The following is a 21,377-nucleotide window of genomic DNA, read 5'->3' on the forward strand; positions in this document are numbered from 1 at the left end:
GGGCACGAAGTGTATAAAAATGATGTTTTGATTTTGCAAGGCAAAAGGAATGAAAAACAACTATATTTGCTTGATGAAGGTGTGTTTCATAATAAATCACTATTGTGAAAGAAAAGACGACTGTCAACCAGATGATAGGGATTCAAGTCAATGGAAGAATTGTTGTGATAGTGTCTTGAATCCCACATTACTTAGAAAATGGAGTTGCAAAGGGATTGTCACCTTTAAATAGACTACTAGTAGTGGAAAAGGGAAGGGGACTCTCCCTTTTAAATAGACTAATAGTTTAAGCTTTTAATGTGTATAAAAAAATGTAAGAAAAGACACCAAAAGAATAGTATGTGTTTTTGAAATATATTAAAAATCAAAATTGCTGATCTATTTAAAGGAGAGAGTCCCCTTGTAACTCCATTTCTAAACAATGTAGGATTCTATGGCACTATCAACATCTATTACTGTTATCTTGATGATGAATTTTATGTAAGATATTTTTTGTTCATTAGATTCACATATTCGCAATGATTCTCAATAGTAGTATAGAAAATCATAATCTCAGCCTTGTACACTTTGTCGGTAATTTTGAATAAGTAACGTGCTTAATGGCATTGCAAATTATAATAAAACTAATGAATCTAGTATATTATTGGAAACACTTAGAAAATATGTATAAGAAATGTCTACCATGTATGCATCTACCATGTCTATCATGTCTTATACATCTTTTTTTTTTTAATTTATAAATATAGACAATTTATCAGAATTGAAAAACATGTATAAGAGATGATAGATGCACCTGCCTCTATGTTTTTACGTATCCATGTTTTGGTGTTTGACTTCGCGCTGGCTCTTGGGTTGTGTTTATATTATCTGTATTTTTGTTATCAAAGTTACAAGATTCAGGAAATTTGCATAAGGTTTTAGTATAATTTGAAGTTTTAAACCTAAGAATATTGACAGGTTATCTATGCCAATTACTTTGAGTTGACACATATGAATTTTACAATGGTCACTTTTGGTTTTTCTCTTTATTTGATAGTAAATGGTTGGCTGGACTGATCTTCATCGGGCCTATTGTCAAATGTTGTGAATTTTTTTGATGCGATTAATTTTTTATTTTCTATTTGGTAGCCAAACGGAACTGCAATATCTTTGGCTGCTGGCTTCATGGGTCAGATGGTGCAAGAGAAGCTGCTGGTCTTATTGTTGATATGATAGGCAGAAGAAGATGGCTGGTCTTGTACTCTTACTGGCTGGTCCTCCTGGTACTGGGAAGACTGCACTACCCTCGAAATATGTCAGGAGCTTGGGAGCAAGGTACTCTTGCTATTTTCTATCTGTTAATATGTTTTTTGCGTTTTGATGTTCCTATCGGAATCTTTTGTTCTTGTTCCTGTTTCTTCTGGTGGATAATTGCTTTTGATATTACCAACATCATGGGCTTTCATGCGTATAAAAAAATGTACATTTTACTACTTTTGACAGGTTCCTTTTGCCTAATGGTGGTTCAGAAGTATACTATTAGAAGTAAAGAAAACTGAGGTTTTGATGGAAAATCCGAAGGGTATTGGTCTACGTATCAAGGAAAATAAAGAGTCTGGAAGGGAGGTAAGCTCAGTTGGTCTGATCATGGTTACCTTTTATTGTCATATCGAGTTGGACTTGGTCTGATGCTTTTCTTTTTTGTACAGGTGACTGAACTCTCCCCAGAAGAAACTGAGAATGTGACAGGTGGCTATTTAAAGCATTAGCCATGTGAATTGGATTAAAAACTGTCAAAGGAACCAGGCAACTGAAGTTGGACGAAGCACTATTTATTATGCCTTCATCTATCTAAACACTTCATTTTGTTCAAGGCATAGATGTTGGAGAAATCCTTAGGAAAAAATGTTTGTCAATGTGGCGGGATGGACAAACCCTTTATAACAAGGTAGTTATAATCAGGGTCTTGTATTCGATTGTATGAAAAATACCGAATTACATATTTGTATATTACTTTGGTTCATCAGTTATAGGGTATCTATGACCCTGAGGATTATATAGACTCCAATGTGGATCCTGGATGTCTCGATACCTAAAAAAAATGTTTACTAAAAAAATAAGAAGGTAGAAAGCTAGCTTGTTTGGCTCACTATGGGAATCTATTATAGTATTCTCAATAAAGTTAAATAGTAAATTGCAAAAATCAGAATATTATTCAACTTTTTTTAAACCCCAAATTGTTGATTTAATTAATACCCTAAATATTTTTTTAGAAATATAAAACACCCAACAAACCACATTTACCAGATTCCGCACCACAACCGGAAGGTGGCCCGGAATTTGGTTAATGGTGCCACTACCGGCTGAACTGGCTCGGTAGTGCACCGATCTAGCTTTTCAGACAGGTCTACGGTGGATCTGTCCGAAAAAGGCCAGATATAGGCCAAAGATCTGGCTATTGACGGCTGAAGCCAATCGCCAACGCCACGAGCAACATATGGGTCTTTGACCACCAACAACGCCTTATCTTGGCCGTCATTGACGAGCAAATACGACAAGATCTGGCCGTCAATGGCTAGATCTATTGTGGATCGGCCAGAAATGTCATATCAGGGAACGACCGACAAGATCCAGGTATTATGCGCGAACGGTGACTCCGGCCCCCTCCGACGCGTGGGGGCAGGGTCCGTATTTAATGGGTGGATTAAGAGTGTTTTGTTACTTTTAATGTTTATTATATGGTATTTAGTAAAATAACAAATATAAGGATATTTTTATTAATTTCTAAATCCTTATATTATAAACCGCTAAATTTAACTTTTTTCGAAAATTTTACAAAAAAATGTAAAAAAGTCAACCAAAGAGCCTTAGAGATAGAGAAGAATGCGCTCTTGTATATTATCACGCAAATAATACTTCTGTTTATTCCTATTTGTACAATACAAAGACGGTTAAGATTTACACCGTGTGCTGTTTCACTAAGGCCTGATTCATACAACCGGATTCGCAATCACATTAGTGATGCTTGTATGATAGATAAGTCGGTGATGATGTTTTCTGGAAGTTCTGAACAAGATTCTGCGACTTTCTAGACCTGAACTCGCAATGGATTTAGTCGAAATGAACATGGTTGACATAGTTCGGATGTGATTACTTAGCTAGATTTAGTTACAGTGCTGTTGCAGTTTACAGTATTTAAACTAATTAATTTCTATATGATTTACTTTGTTGTCCTTTAATTTATACCCTAGAGTCTTTTAAGTAAAAATTTATCACTTAGATATATAAAATTGATAAAATTTTTAGCAAGATATTGTAATATACTAACACCTTTTAATAACTTTTTAAAAATTTATTTAAAGTCTGACTTTAAATTAATCTGTTTAATCAACTCTCATTGAAGGTTCCTCCCATAAGGTTCCATGAATTACCATTTTGCCCCTTAGGTTCTGAAACAATCCGTTCGCCAATCGTCAGGTGTTGTTTTGTCGTGGGGAGCTATGACATAACACAGGTAGTCTAGTCAGAGCTTATCAGTTCCGTTTTGAGGTTTTTATTTAACATATACCAAGAGTACTATGAATTAATTGGATGAGCAGCAGCGGCTAAGGGTGGCAGGCGAGGCACCTGCCAGGGCCCCACAAAATAATGGGGGCCCCAAATTTATTATAATTTTTTTTTTTGAATATTTACACAATGAAAATGGTTTTCCAAAAAAAGCCAAAAAGCCCAATTTATTAAACTTGTTAATATATTTCACCCAAAGTTTAAAAAATAGCAAGTTTGTACCTCTAGTTTTATATATTTTAGTTTATACTCCTAATTAACACATTGAATCTCTTTCAACAATAGAACTAAAATAGTCATTACATATCTCAATTACTCACCCCTAATTCAATCCCAAATTTGACATTCACATAATCATCTCCAGCCCTCTTCTGCCGCCAGTGGTTTGGAGTTGATTTCGGTCAATTTTGGTTACGGTCGATTTTCTCACCAAAACCTGAACATCATTTTATCATTTCCAACCTTGTATCCCTCGATTTGACTAATTTTTGAACTAGCAACCAATCGCTTCCCCCCTCACACATGACAGCCATTTCCAGTCTTTTTGGCATGTACCCGACATTGTGGGCCTTCCTCGACACCACCATTTCCTCCCCTCAGCCCTCTCACAAAAACCCCTATCATACCTTTAATCGTTTACTCTGCAACCACCGGCCATCAATACCTTTGGACCGTGATTCTCAAGCTTTTCTTATCAATCTGCATTGGAAATCACCCTTTTCACCACTCATCACTTCTCCAACATCTATTCTCCAAACTCCCCACCACACCTAACCTTGTTAGTGCCAGCGATCGTCCCCTTCCTATGATTTTTCATCTCAAAAGGGGAAAAATTTGAAAATGACTAAATTTTTTTTATGCTTATTATTGATGGCCCCGAAATAACTCCACTTGCCTAGGGTCACAAATGTTCTAAGAAACGCCCTAGATGAGCGACCTCTGTGAAACACAAATCAGTGCCATATTTCTGACAGTTAGATTCCCGAGGCATGAAAACTTTGGGGAAAATTGCACTCAACTAAACATTTTATTTTTTAGGCCTAGTCAAATTGTTATTAGTATTCAATCTACTTGTTACATAACACTTTGGATTAAACCAAGGCCGGGATTGAGATTAACCAAGATTTTAAATAAAATATTGAATAGAAAAATTTTGATATAAAACACATAATTTCACTAAAGATCTCACACTATTTGTAATTTTTTTTTTTTTTTACTTGATGGAAATTTGATGCCTGATCTAGCACCATGAATTAAAGATTTTCTTGTCCCCTTAGTGGCTCAATATGGTCCATTATTTCTCAAATTGATGGCTTAAATGTTCCCCCAATTTCGAATCCGATGCTGAGGGTATTGGTCCCCATTGGTCCAACATTTACTTACTTTTGTCGTAAATAAACTCAATAATATTCGATAATCTTACACACATAATAACAAATAAATAATATATCTATATTATATAATATATATATATATAATATATATTATATATATAATATATATTATTACTTATATATATATATATGTTGATGCTGATTTTGACACTAATGACTCACACGTGTAAAGTGTTGAGCGGACTTAGAAATTACATGATATGGAAATGTGTAATAGAGAATAAAAAAGAGAAATTTTAAAGTGGTTTAGATGCTAAAAAGCGAATCCTACGTCCACTATATCTATATTGAGGATGATTACAGTCAGATGTGAGTTACAATCTAGAGAAGAATTTAAATAACAGAGGGAGAGTCTGCTCTGGAAGATTAAAATGAACGAATCTTGTAAATGAGAGAGGATCCTCTCTATTTATAGTTAAGATTCAATGTAGTAATCATGATTTTGCAGTGGGCAGGTCGGTACAATTCCTAACCTACTTCTCATTTGCTGACTGCACAGAGATATTTTTAAATCATGTAGGGCTTGGGTAGGTGGACAATTCTAGCCACTCACAAGCCAAGCTTTCACCCCACACTGACGACACTACTCTTCTGTCTTGCGCGTGTAGTGTAGTGACGCACAAAGTCTTTCTGAACTGTGATTGACCTTTACTGGTTGAGCTTACGTCGCCCTGATTTTTTAGGCCTCTTCAATTAAGAAAATTCTCTTTAGGTCAATTTAGATAAACGATTGTTATAATTTATATTTTAAAATACTTTTAAACATAAAACAATAGCCAAGAACAATCTCCTCTACGAGGATTACTAAACAATGTTCTTAACAGGCATTTGAAATAATAATTTACCCCGTCTCGTCATTATTCTATCAGGGTTTCTTTCATATTACTATCACATTTTACACTTGAATCGTTAAATAAACATCAAAACTTTAATCGAATACTAATGATAAGGGATAAAATTGTTATTTTAGATATTTGGGGGGTAAATTGTTATTTAGGGTATCCAAGAGAGAAAATTACTTTAACTCTAAAATAAAAAAAACCGTACAAAAAGCTTCATAAAGCAAAGCACTGCAACTCAACTTGACCAAAAAATATATATATATATGTAGATGGAATGAGATATTGATAATATTGAAAAATGGAGTAGTGTGAAATTAATTAATTATCGAGACCAATACAAAGTTGAAACATTTAAAACATTTGAATTGCAATATATTGTGACGAGATGATGGACAAAGCATATATTAGCAGAGAATTAATTATAGTAAGCAAAATTAATTAAACAAGAGTCTCAAAATTAAAATTAAGCATAAAGAAGTAGCTAGTAAGTAGCAAATTCATAATTTTCCCAACCAGCATATGGATGGAAAAATTAGAATCTTAATTGTGTCCTAATTAAGTAGAGCATCATTCCTAATTACAATCCAAACCATAATAGGCTTAATTATACATGATATAAAAAAAGAGTATCATCAAAGCAATTAAAAGGTGTTCTTATGAGAAATTTAAGAGCAAGAAGAGAAAGAGAAGAGAGAGATCATGAGAGAGTGAAAGAGAGAAGAAAAGAGAAAGAGAGTATGAGGAAATTTTTGACCTAAGTCCTAACCATGGTTGGTGGTTGGGTTAGTAAAGAAGTATCCAAGGAAACCAAAAATATTCCAAGGATTACATGCAAATGCATTGATCTCCATAACCAATAAGGAGTTCTTGAACATTCAAACCCTAGATGCAAAAACTAAAAGAAACACTATCCCTCCTAAGATTAGGGTTTTGTTGCTATACTCCAAAAGTTTAGCCACAATTTTCACTAATTTTTACAACAAATTCTCCCCTTACCCTAAGGGAAGATGGGTGATTTTTTTTAAAGAAAAAAAAAAAACAAACATTATGTGAGATTATAAAAGTGAAGTTGGTGAAAAATTTTTAGAAAACATTTTCTATCCTAGCTTATAGCTACATGGTCCTAGATATCTAAAACCCTAAGACTACATGTTAATGCACAAAAAAGACTTTCCGTGGGCATCCCATGTGCCCTAATGTTTAATTTTGCTAAAAAAACTGCCTCTTCATCTAGAGGGTTGATTAGCCAAATTAAGTTGGAAGGATTAGCCATTTCAAAACTAGGGTCATGAGATTTTAAAATCAAAAGGTTTGCTATTTGTTGTTGAATTTACAATTTTCGCAAACCATTTTTTCTTTTTTGATCATCTTCTAATTTATTAGCCTTCCCTAGGCAAAACAAGTTACAAAAAACAAATGGTTGTTTTTTCTTGCCTTTCCAAGGCCAAGAATCAACATATAAAAAAAAAAAATGTCCCATTTAGCTGATTCACCAGCTTCATTGGTTTTGATACAACGAGTTTGGTCTTTCCAGGAACCTTCTTTGAGAAAGATGCACAAAAATATGCATGCAGGTCTACACCATTCCAATTTTGGAGGTGATGAGTTTGAGCCCCATGGGGGGCTTCTGTGTGTGTGCGCAATGCTCAATTTGCCATTGCTTGAGCTCGTGTGTTAGAGTGGAGAGAGAGGGGAAAGAGCCAGGTCAAGTGTGCCAGGTTTATGAGACATCAAGATGAAGGCATTCAGCTGAGTGATGCTGAATTGATGATGAGAATTGCATGTGAAGTCATAGAAGATTGCCAAAGAGAGTGTTGATCACTCTAGCGATGGGAATTGGTGTGCATGAAGAGCCATGTTCAGCCTGTGGCACAGCAAAACACATGTCAAGATGTTAGAACACACACTTGCATAACACTCCATCTTGCGTAATTCAAAAATATATACGATACGATTAAGCCAGTTCACTCATTTTTTTCAAACCCAGGTCAGGAAGACAATCCTCATTCTTTAGCCGAGTGGGAGCTGCTCTTGGTTGGTTTGATTCAGTTTGAAAATTTAGTTAGTCGGGTCAACTTAAGGACTACTTTCGCCGTTTTTGCAGTTGCTCATTCTTGTTTTGAATATTTTTTTTGTTTATGTTCATGCACTTTTTGAATCTTCTTATATTTTGTGGGTGGGTTCCGTTGATTTTCCCTGGTTTACAAGATTTTATTAATTTATAATCCATTGATAATTAAATATTCTACATCATATTTGTTTATTAAAATTTTTTTGGATGTTTATAGGATACAACCTGATTGATTGCGGTGTAGGGTCAAGTGCACTAGTGCGACAATTTGTGTGCTGAGTCTATTGAGGTCTCTACCTCGTCTCTCAATTCGCAGTGTTACCTTGCACCAAGTTTATGCATATAGGAATGAATCTCGCCACGACATCGCGACTCTATAGAAGAAATAGTTGTTGTTGTTATTTTGCCTTTGGCCCCCTGCTGGTGAGTACTAGTAGCCGTAGTCCGCGCTCAGTAGCCGCCACGTGCTCTTCGCCGAAAAAAATGGCGGGGTGATTCAGGCGTGCGACGTTCAAATAGACTTATCCATTGCCTCATCGGGTATGGCCGTGGCTTCGACCCATAAATTGGCTGTCTGACCAACAAATGAGAAAAAAAAAAAAAAACATCACTTCCAAATTACATCTTATCTACTTGAGATAAATTTACGTTTAATTCATAGTTACAAGATCTAGGATGACAGAATGCACAACAACTATCTAATTTACATTACCTCACTATCATCTCTTCCTCTGATCTCGTCACGTCGCAGCTTTTCATGAACAATAATTACCTAATATACTTGACCACTTTAATCATTCTTACTATATCCTATGCTATTATATACATTAAAACATCCCACTAAACATTATTATTATATATGATCCGAACCATTATAATATATATATATATATATTATATATATAGATATATATATATATAGTTCTATTATTATTATTATTTTTTTTAATACGACTAGAATTCCCAACATATATAATGAATTAAACCATTAAAAGACAAAATTGTTAGATTTTAAATTTTTTTTAAAAATTCTGTTTCCTAGTGAATTTCTTACATTAGGAATCCATTACATTTAAAAGAAATTCAGAACATTCATACTGATAATTTTTATAATTATTATATATGCTAAAATATAGAAATATTATTTAGCCCTACTTGGCAAATATATATATATATTATATATATTATATATATATATATATATATATGGAAAACTATATAATATTATCCCACCATTTTAGTACAGAAAACTTTTGTCCCTCTCAACAAATAGGGAATGAGCCCACTTGGTAACAAGTCCATTTCATTGCCAGCTTTGAATATCAACAATTGCTGGTGAGTGGTCACCCATTAATGTTTACACATAAAACTTTCTTCTACCAGAATATATATATTAAATTATTGGTAAAAAGGAGAAAGAAAGAAAAGAGAGGAGATATCATACCACATGGTTTGATTGAAGGCAAAAATCTTATACCCACCACAAAAATACATTTCCTTTAAGAACCCATATGAGTTTTGGTATATTATATAGATAAAACCAAGGTGAAATTAATTATATCTCAAAATATAAGACAACGTCTAGTTTAATGAAATAAATAAGCTATACTTGTCTATATATATGTTAAGTTCCAAAACTTTTGATAAGATAATATTTTGTAATGTGACAAATTAAGAATAGTAGAGGATAAGATGCCATTGTCTTGTTCATAAATCGTCTTAGATGAAGAGAGTAGAAGGGAGAAGACAAAGAGAATATGGTACAAAATAGGGTAAGTGTAATCCGGTGAGTATGGGAGAGTACCTGAAAGAGAGTTTAGAAGAAACACCCAGAGAAAAAAAGTTAGGGTTTTTGAAGAGTTGAGAGATGAAACTTATGTAAAATGTACTAGAATATGCAAAAGGCAAAACACCCATGTGTGCATGTTTGTGATTGTCATGCATGATATGATTGCATGTATGACATAAAGGACTAAAAGCACATGCATGTGTTTCCAATTGTACCGTCTATGCATGTACATGATGCATGCACATACTAAACAATGTACATCTTTAGTTGACTCCGAGAGTAAAGTTATAGTGTTGGAGGTAACGTTACTCTCATCTGAATCTGATTTAAACCAGTGAAGTATGTACTTAGTGTATCTGATACAGAGTAATGTTACTCTGTACTGTAGATAATCCGACTATTTAAACCAGGTGAAGGTAATGTAGTCTTATACAACAGAGTAACCCCTGAAGAGAGGAGAGAGAGAGAGGGATCATGATTGATATTGAGCATGTGGATAGAGAGACATATGATGGAGATGATAGACATAGAGTGATGGATGTGTCCTCGACAACATGATATGATGATGATCATAATAATCATCTAGCGTGCTAGACAACCTTACAAGTGACAACCCTAGATAGCTTAATAAAGGGATAATGAATGAATGTGCATGAGTGTGGCAATGCACGTGCATGTAGCTTCCCCACACATGCCTACAAAGAGAGAGAGAACACCCCCAAAAAAAAAAAAAAAAAAAAAAAAAAAAATAGTTAAAATAAAGCATAATACCCATAAAGATTATATGGTATCCTTGTGGATGGCATAATGAGGGAAGGTTGCAGTTGAAGGAAAAGTTGTTCCCACTCCTTCCAAATCCTGTTGAAAAGAGCTCATAACCCTAAAATTCCTCCCTCCTCCTCCTGCAAAACCCAAAACGAAATACAAAATCACTTCACAGTGATACACAACAAAAAAATAAAAAAACAATATTTATACATGTAGCAAGTACCAAGTAGTAGACAATAACTTCGTTGTTGTGTTGTGGATTGAATAGTGTGAATGTGAGTTTGTTGTTGTCTTCATGCATTTAAAAAGAGCAAGGAGTTGTTCCAACTGATAACTAGTTTTAGTTAATGTATGGTGGAGTATTCAATCATTCAACAAAAACAAAGTAGCTGGAATAGAACTTTCCAAGTTTGGAGGAATATTCAAGCTGGATGTGACTGTGCTTAGAGTTTTATCTATGGTAATGGAAAATATTTAAAAAAAGAAAAAGAAAATACACAAGTTTTTACAAATGAGAAATAATTGAGGAATATCCAGAACCAACTAAGCTGTGTTGTCCATGGTGGCTTCAGAAATAAGGAAAGATTTCATCAAACTTTTCCTGGATCTGATACAGTATATCATATCAACAAATTTGTCACAAAAAGAAGAAGAAAAAAGAAAGTAGTAAATATACCATGCTTTGGAGTTGAGGGTTGGATCTTTGAACTCCCAAACAAGCAAGATTACAATTAGCTCTTCTTCCATCAATCACTGGAGCTGCATCAACACAAGCTTTCATGGCGGCTTCCGGCTCGCGAAAAGTAACCTAATTAAAACCGAACGAAACAAGTTTGAAATTTCGTTATATTTGTTCAAGATCTAGTCACAATATGAAGATCACATGCAAGAATTAAACAGAAAGATTGAACATACAAATCCATAGCCTTTGGATCTGCCAGTGGCCTTATCAGTGATAACAACAGCTTCCAAGATCTCACCAAACTGTTCAAATACTTCCCATAGTCTCCTTCTGAGTTTCCAAGCCAACCCTCAACAAATACTTTAGTATAAGTAGTGTCACCGAAATGCCCGCAAGTTTGCTGGAGTCATCTCTCTCTCTCTTTCTCTTCTCTTTCTCTTGATATTCGATCTTACAGAAAAACCAAAACCTTTAGTTTTCTCTACGTTTGAGGTAATGGGGTCAATATAGAAGCAGAAGAGGAGAGAGATTGTGAATGATCAATAGAGATCTAGATGTACAAGATGAAAATGACCACATAGAGAGAGTAGAGATTTGATTTATGATTTTTTTTTTTTTCTTTTTTTTTTGGTGGGGGGTTGTGGGGTGTTTGAGATTTGATTTGAGGGTGAGGGAAGAGGGGATTGGAGAGAAAATGGAATGGGTTTGGAGGTGGTTTTGAAGATGGAAAGGGAGGTGATTAGGGTAGATAGAGAGTGAAGGGAAGATGATTATGATAAAGAGAGAAAGAGAGAATTGGGAGGGAAGAGAAAGCAAAAGTTGTAAAAGGAAAAGACACTCTCATAATACGGACATGAATTATATACACAAACTTGACCCCACCTCTTCACGCGACCTCTTCAGGTGCTCCTCACACACTCCTAATTTTATATAATACATCTCTACGATTCTTTTACACGTTATATTAGTTGATAGTAACTAACACTAGGTTTTTTTTTTTTAATATGATAATTGGTCACCTCTTGATACAACTCCTGAAATCAAGGATGAGGGAGCGCTTTCAATCATGCACCATTTTTTGGTTTGGTCACAAGTGAGTAAACTTTGTTAGTCGATAATGGATAACGAATAAATTAATAACTTCAACTAACATTTTAAAGACTTAAATTGAGATAAATATTTTATATTGAAAATTATGAAAATTGGACTTTTGATATTAGTTATTGTCGGTTCACAGAGGTATGCATTTTAAGGAAAAAAAAAAAATGAATGTCGGTACTTTAGAAAGATGCAATGCCTGAACAATTAACTAATCATGTAATTTGTGCATGTCAAATACATTTCAGTTTATGGTTTTAGTAATTGGTTGCATGGTTTTAAAACTCGGCCTGGCTGGTTCAACTAGTTAAACCGGGAACTGATGATCAAGTCAGGTTGGTTCGACTAAAGAACCAAAATTTTCAAATGACCCAGTTTGAACTATGATTGGACTAGATTTTTTGTTACGAATCGCCGGTTCAACCGGTTCGACCCAGTAGTTGAACCGTTTTTTTATTATTTTATTATTTTTTATATGTCATGTTGATGTCAGAATGACGTAATCACGTTGATATCAGCATGATGATATCACGGTTCGACCCGACGGCTGAACTGGTTTGGTCGGCCAACCCGGTGATCTGGTGACCTGACCGGGTCACTCCCTAGGTCAGGTTTTAAAATCTTGATTGGTTGTACATATAACAAAAAAAGTTTTGTCTATCCATTACATGAGATCTAATGACATGTGAATTGAGATTGTGAAATGATTGTTATTCTAACCTAAATATTTCCGATGTTTGATTAAATTTTAAACACATTTTTGATAAAAATATTTTTTTATAAAAAAATAACTATTTTTTTTTCTTACAATATAATTTTAAAAACGTTATTTAGATATTTGAGGGGGGTAAATGTGTATTTAGTGGTATCAAGAGAGGAAAATTACTTTAACTCTAAAATAAAATAAAAAACCGTACAAAAAGCTTCCATAAAGCAAAGCACATGCAACTCAACTGACCAAAATATATAAATATTAGTAGATGAGAATGAGATATTGATAATATTGAAAAATGGAGTGTGAAATATTAATTAATTAATCGAGACCAATAACAAGTTGAAACATTTAAACATTTGAATTGCAATATATTGTGACGATGATGGACAAAGCATATTAATTAGCAGAGAATTAATTATAAGTAAGCAAAATTAATTAAACAAGAGTCTCAAAATTAAAAATTAAGCATAAAGAAGTAGCTAGTAGTAGCAAATCATAATTTTCCCAACCAGCATATGGATGGAAAAATAGAATCTAATTGTGTCCTAATTAAGTAGAGCATCATCCTAATTACAATCCAACCATAATAGCTTAATTATACATGATAATAAAAAAAGAGTACATCAAAGCAATTAAAAAGGTGTTCTTCATGAGAAATTTAAGAGCAAGAGAAAGAGAAAGAGATCATTGAGAAGAGTGAAGAGGAGAAAGAAAAAGAGAAAGAGAGAGTGATGAGGAAATTTTTGACCTAAGTCCTAACCATGGTTGGTGGTTGGGTTAGTAAAGAAGATCAAGGAAACCAAAAAATATTCCAAGGATTACATGCAAATGCATTGATCTCCATAACCAATAATGGAGTTCTGAAACATTCTAAACCCTAGATGCAAAAACTAACAAAAGAAAACACTATCCCTCTAAGATTAGGGTTTTGTTGCTAATACTCCAAAAGTTTAGCCACAATTTTCACTAATTTTACAACAAATCTCCCCTTACCCTAGGGAAGATGGGTGATTTTTTTTAAAGAAAAAAAGATAAAAAGAAAAAAAAACATTATGTGAGATTTATAAAAGTGAAGTTGGTGAAAACATTTTTAGAAAAATTTCTATCAGCTTATAGCTACATGGTCCTAGATATCTAAAACCCTAGACATAAATGTTAATGCACAAAAAAGACTTTCCGTGGGCATCCATGTGGCCCTAATGTTTAATTTTGCTAAAAAAACTGCCTCCTTAGAGGGGTTGATTAGCCAAATTAAGTTGGAAGGATTAGCCATTTCAAAACTAGGGTCATGAGATTTTAAAATCAAAAGGGTTGCTATTTTGTTGTGAATTTACAATTTTCGCAAACCTTTTTTCTTTTTTGATCATCTTCTAATTTATAGCCTTCCCTAGGCTAAAACAAGTTACAAAAACAAAATGGGTTGTTTTTCTTGGCCTTTCCAAGGCAAGAATCAACATATTAAAAAAAAAAAAAAATGTTCCCAATTTAGCTGATCACCAGCTTCGATTGGTATTTGATACAAACGAGGTTTGGTTCTCTTCCAAGGAACCTTCTTTGAGAAGATGCACAAAAAAAAATATGCATGCAGGTCATCACCATTCCAATTTGGAGGTGATGAGTTTGAGCCCCTATGGGGGGCTTCTGGTGTGTGGCAAGAATGCTCAATTTGCCATGCTTGAGCACTGTGGTTAGAGTTGAGAGAGAGAGGGAGAAAGAGAACCCTGGTTAGGCCAAAGGTTTTGAGACATCAAGAGAGAAGCATGCAGCTGATGATGATGATGATGATGAAGAGATATTGCGTGAAGAGATTTGCCAAAGAGTGATGGATCACTCTAGCGATGGGGAATGGTGGTGCATGAAGAGCCATGTCACCGCTGTGGCACAGCAAAGCACACTGTCAAAGATGTTAGTAACACACACTTGCAACAAAAAAAAACTCCAATCTAGCATGCTAATTTCAAAAATAAAATTAAAAATATACGGATATCGATTAAGCCAGTTCAATTACTCATTTTTTTAAAACCCCATGGTCAGAGAAAGACCAATCACTCATTCTAAAATAAACAATTTAAGACCGAAGAGGTGAGGCAGAAAAGAATGCATATACATTGAAGTTTGGTTTGAATTTAAAAGTTTAAAGAAAATTTTAAGTGTTAGTAAGAGGGTAACACTTAAAAAAAAAAAAGGAACTAATTAATCGACGGTATATGCAAGTAGAACTATTCAGTTTTTTGAATATTTTTATTTGGATTTATATGTTTAATGAAAATTTTTGAATATTTATATGTGGGTATTGGTTAAATTTCGCCTGTTTAAGGTTACAAGAGGTTTGATTAAATTTATAAGCGTAAAACATAAAAAATAAATAAATAAAATAAACAAAATTGTGTGATGGTTATAGGATACAAACCTGATTGCAAGGCTGGTGTAGGGGCAAGAGACATGGGAGCACCATAGTGCTGAGGGGAACACCAGTGGCATTGATGGCTGAGTACTGAAATAGGTGGTGAGGATATTGGACACCGTAGCCCTGGCCGGAAGTGTAGACAGCGTGCAGTAGCTCCGCCACTGCTTCGCCGAACTGGAGGTAGGGATAGAAGGCTGCTGTGGCTGCACCAGTCATCATGCATTAGGTCCATGCCATACATGGGGTATTGGCAGTTGCTCCACCATAAATGTTGTAGTAGCTCTGAAAAAAAAATAAAAAATCATAATCAAATAAGTTAAATAAAATTCTATATTAACTTGATGACAATTAATAATAAAAATATATTTACGCTTTCACATTCCATGAAATTATGGAAGACTGTGAAGCTGTGACAGAGAGAATGGACCACAAAGAACAAAATAATCCTACTGAAAAAGTTCACATTTCAACACTTTATCCTCATTCTCTGAATCCTCGTTCATGCATGTCGGCTTTTCATGAACAATTTAATAACATAATATTACTTGACCAGCTTTATCATTTCATATCTTTACCATACCTATGCTATATATACATTTAAAACATCCACTATAACATTATTATTTATATGAATAACAGTATATATTATATATAGACGTTCTATTATATATTATTATTATTTTAATACGACTAGAATCCCAACATATATAATGAATTAAACCATAAAAGACAAAATTTGTTAGATTTAAAATTTTTATTAAAAATCTGTTTTCCTAGTGAATTTTACATTAGGAATCCATTACATTAAAAGAAATAGAACATTCATACATGATAATTTTATTAATTAATATATATGCTAAAATATAGAAATATTAATTTTTAGCCTACTTGGCAAATATATATATTATATATATATTATATATATAATATTATATATATATATGGAAAACATATACATATATTATCCCACATTAGTACAGAAAACTTTTGTCCCTCCAACAAATAGGGAATGAGCCCACTTGGTAACAAGTCCATTCATTGCCAGCTTTGATATCAACAATTGCTGGTGAGTGGTCACCCATTAATGTTTACACAATAAACTTTCTTCTACCAGAAATATATATTAAATTATTGGTAAAAGGAGAAAGAAAGAAAGAGAGAGATATCAATACACTTGGTTTGATTTGAAGGCAAAAATCTTATACCCACCACAGAAAATACATTTCCTTTAAGAATCCCATATGAGTTTGGTATCTATATAGATAAACCAAGGTGAAATAATTATATCTCAAAATATAAGACAACGTCTAGTTTTAATGAAATAAATAAGCTCTATATGTCTATATATGTTAAGTTCCAAAACTTTTGATAAGATAAATATTTTTGTAATGTGACAAATAAGAATAGTAGAGGATAAGATGCCATTGTTGTTCATAAATCGTCTTAAGATGAAGAGAGTAGAAGGGAGAAGACAAGAGAATATGGTACAAACCGTAGGGTAAGTGTAATCCGGTGAGTATGGAGAGTACTGAAAGAGAGTTTAGAAGAAACCCCAGAAGAAAAAGTTAGGGTTTTGAAGAGTTGAGAGATGAAACTTATGTAAATGTACTAGATATGCAAAAAGCAAAACCCCATGTGTGCATGTGTTGTGATTGTACATGCATGTATGATTGCAGTATGACATAAAGGACTAAAAGCACATGCATGTGTTTCCAATTGTACCCGTTATGCATGTACATGATGCATGCACATACTAAACAATGTACATTCTTTAGTTTGCTCGAGAGTAAAGTATTAGTGTTGGAGGTAACGTTACTCTCATCTGAATCTGATTTAAACCAGGTGAAGGTAATGTTCCTCTTGTACTGTAGAATAATCCTGACTATTTAAACAGGTGAAGGTAATGTTATGTTTATACAACAGGAACCCTGAGAGAGAGAGAGAGAGAGAGGGATCATGATTGATATTGAGCATGTGGATAGAGAGACATATGATGGAGATGATAGACATAGAGTGATGGATGTGTCCTCGACAACATGATCATGATGATGATCATAATAATCATCTAGCGTGCTAGACAACCTTACAAGTGACAACCCTAGATAGCTTATAAAGGGATAATGAATGAAAGTGCATGAGTTGGCAATGCACGTGCATGTAGCTTCCCCACACATGCCTACAAAGAGAGAGAGAACACCCCAAAAAAAAAAAAAAAAAAAGAGAAAAAAATAGTTAAAATAAAGCATAAACCATAAAGAGTATTATGGTATCCCTTGTTGGATGGCATAATGAGGAAGGTTGCAGTTGAAGGAAAAGTTGTTCCCACTCCTCCTCCAAATCCTGTTGAAAAGAGCTCATACCCTAAAATTCCTCCCTCCTCCCTGCAAAACCCAAAACGAAATACAAATCACTTCACATTGAAGAAAGTACACAAGGGTTTACTTTATTTACAAACAAAAAATAAAAAAAACAATATTTATACATGTAGCAAGTACCAAGTAGTAGACAATAACTTTGTGTTGTGTGTGTGATTGAATAGTGTGAATGTGAGTTTGTGTGTTCTTCATGCATTTAAAAAGAGCACAAGGAGTTGTTCCAACTGATAACTAGTTTTAGTTAATGTATGGTGGAGTATTCAACATTCAACAAAAACAAAGTAGCTGGAATAGAACTTTCCAAGTTTGGAGGAATATTCAAGCTGGATGTGACTGTGCTTAGAGTTTTATCTATTGGTAATGGAAAATATTTAAAAAAAGAAAAAGAAAATACACAAGTTTTTACAAATGAGAATAATTGAGGAATATCCAGAACCAACAAGCTTGTTGTCCATGGTGGCTTCAGAAATAAGGAAGATTTCATCAAACTTTTCCTGGATCTGATACAGTATATCATATCAACAATTTTGTCAAAAAGAAGAAGAAAAAAGAAAGTAGTAAATATACCATGCTTTGAGTTGAGGGTTTGGATCTTTGAACTCCCAAACAAGCAAGTTACAATTAGCTCTTCTTCCATCAATCACTGGAGCTGCATCAACACAAGCTTTCATGGCGGCTTCCGGCTCGCGAAAAGTAACCTAATTAAAACCGAACGAAACAAGTTTGAAATTTCGTTATTTTGTTCAAGATCTAGTCACAATATGAAGATCACATGCAAGAATAAACAGAAAGATGAACATACAAATCCATAGCCTTGGATCTGCCAGTGGCCTTATCAGTGATAACAACAGCTTCCAAGATCTCACCAAACTGTTCAAATACTTCTCCATAGTCTCCTTCTGAGTTTCCCAAGCCAACCTCCAACAAATACTTTAGTATAAGTAGTGTCACCGAACTGCCTGCAAGTTTGCTGGAGTCATCTCTCCTCTTCTCTTTCTCTTTCTCTGATATTCGTCTTACAGAAAAACCAAACCTTTAGTTTCTCTCTAGTTTGAGTTAATGGGGTCAATATAGAAGCAGAGAGGAGAGGAGAATTGTGAATGATCAATAGAGATCTAGATTGTACAAGATAAAATGACCCACTAAGAGAGAGTAGAGATTTTGATTTAGATTTTTTTTTTTCTTTTTTTTTGGTGGGGGGGTGTGGGGTGTTGAGATTTGATTTGAGGTGAGGGAAGAGGGGATTGGAGAGAAAATGGAATGGGTTTGGAGGGGGTTTGAAGATGGAAAGGGAGGTGATTGGTAGTAGAGAGATGGAAGGGAAGATGATTATGATAAAAGAGAGAGAGAAATTGGGAGGGAAGAGAAAGCAAAAGTTGTAAAAGGAAAGACACTCTAATACGGACATGAATTATATAAAACACATGACCCCACCTCTTCACGCGCCACCGTCAGGTGCTCCTCACACACTCCTAATTTTATATAACATCTCTCTGTCGATCGTTATATTCTTCTACACGTTCATATTAGTTGATAGTAACTAAAAACTAGGTTTTCTTTTTTCATATATGATAATTGGTCACCTCTTAATATAACTCAAACTTAATATAACTCGAACTCAAGAAGGGAGAGCGCTTCAACCATGCACCCTTGAACGAAGCCACTATTTATTATGCCTTGATCTATCTAAACACTTCATTTTGCTCAAGGCATAGATGTTGGAAGGAAATCCTTTGAGGCAAAGATGTTTGTCGCATGTGGCAGGATGACAAACCCTTTAATCATCGAGGTTAGTTATACTTAAGATCTTGTGTTCGAGTTGTACGAGAGATACCTAATTATTATATTTGTGTACTTACTTTAATTTATTACGTTTATAAAGTATTATGTGACCTTGAGGATTAACAGACTCTAATGTGATTCTGGATACCTCATATGCCTAAAAAAAAAAAAAATGTTTACTAAAGAAAATAAGGGTGTAGAAAGTTAGAGATAGAAAGAATACACTCTTTGTATTATTATCAAGCAAATAATACTTCTATTTATCCTATTTTTTACAATACAATGAACGGTTAAGATTTACACAAGTGTCTGTTCCATTAAGGCTCTGATTCATACAACCCGGATTCCCAATCACATATGGAAGCTTGTATGATAGATATAGTCGGTGAGTGAGTTTTCTGGAAGCTTCTGAAAAGATTCTTCTGACTATTCTAGATCTGAACCTCGAAACATGGATTTAGTCGAATGAACATGTTGACTTAGTTCGGATGTGACATTAATTAGCTAGATTTTAGTTTACAGTGCGTGTTTGACAAGTTTTAATTAATATTAAAAACTAATTAATTTATATTATGATTTAATTTTGTTGTACAACTTAATTTATACTACTAGAGTCTTTTAAGTAAATAATTTTATCACTTAGATATATAAAATTTGATAAATTTTTTAGCAAGATATTGTAATATACTAACAGCCTTTTAATTAACTTTTAAAATTTATTTATTTAAAAGTTCTTACTTAAAATTAATCTAAGATTTTAAATAAAATCTTAACTTAAAGGTTTATCTCCTATAAGGTTCCTCTGAAATACATTTCTCCCCATATGTATCTGAAATAATAAGTTACTTCCAATCGTCAGTGTTTTGTTAGGGAGCATATGAAATAACATAGTATTCTAAATTATCAGTGTTTTGTTAGAGTTTTGATATTTAATTTAACAAATCAAGAGTAATATGAGTTACTCAGACGAGAGAAACCCTAATAAAACAATGACAGTAAGATATAAATTGTAATTTTAGATATCCCAATAGACAATGAAAACTTGGGGGAAAATTGTCATAAACTTAATTATATTATAGTTTAAGGTCAAAGTCAAATTTATTATTATCAATACTTGTTACATAACATCTTTGGATTAAAACAAGGCCGGAGATTGAAGATTCAATCCAAGATTTTAAATAAAATATTGAATTAGAAAATATATTGATATAAAAACAATAATTTCACTAAAGATAGAATCCTATTTGTAATTTTTTTTTTTTTTTTCACTTGATGGAAAATTCTGAGCCCTGATCTAGCACCATGAAATTAAAGATTTTCTTGTCCCCTTAGTGGCTCAATATGGTCCATTATTCTCAAATTTGAGGCTTAAAATTGTTCCCCAATTTCAAATCCGAGATGAGGGTATTGGTCCCCATGTGGTCCAACATTTACTTACTTTTGTCGTAAATAAACTAAAATAATATTCGATAATATTACTAACGTAATAACAAATATATATTGATGCTTGATTTTGACACTAATGACTCGCACGTGTAAAGTGTTGAGCGGACTTAGAAATTACACGTGATATGGAAATGTGTAATGAGAGAATAAACAAGAGATAATTTTTAAAGTGGTTTAGATGCTAAAAAGCGAATCCTACGTCCACTATATCTATATTGATGGATGATTACAGTCAGATGCTGAGTTACAATCTAGAGAGAGAATTTAAATACAAAGAGGGAGAGTCTGCTCTTGGAAGATTAAAAATGAACGAATCTTGTAAATGAGAGAGGATCCCTCTATTTATAGTTAAGAGATTCAATGTAGTAATCATGATTCTGCAGTTGGGCAGGTGCGGTACAATTCCTAACCTACTTCTCATTTGCTGACTGCACATGAGATATTTTTAAATCATGTAGGGCT

General features: G+C 33.7%; 2 pseudogenes; both read right to left on the minus strand.

Annotated features, from left to right (window-relative positions):
• Positions 1-7,571: 7,571 nt before the first annotated feature.
• LOC116121589 lies at positions 7,572-11,502 on the minus strand (annotated as a pseudogene).
• Positions 11,503-14,773: 3,271 nt separating this feature from the next.
• LOC116121590 lies at positions 14,774-18,796 on the minus strand (annotated as a pseudogene).
• Positions 18,797-21,377: the final 2,581 nt, after the last annotated feature.

The sequence above is a fragment of the Pistacia vera genome, unplaced genomic scaffold, assembly GCF_008641045.1.
Source record: "Pistacia vera cultivar Batoury unplaced genomic scaffold, PisVer_v2 Contig996, whole genome shotgun sequence".
Classification (NCBI taxonomy): domain Eukaryota; kingdom Viridiplantae; phylum Streptophyta; class Magnoliopsida; order Sapindales; family Anacardiaceae; genus Pistacia; species Pistacia vera.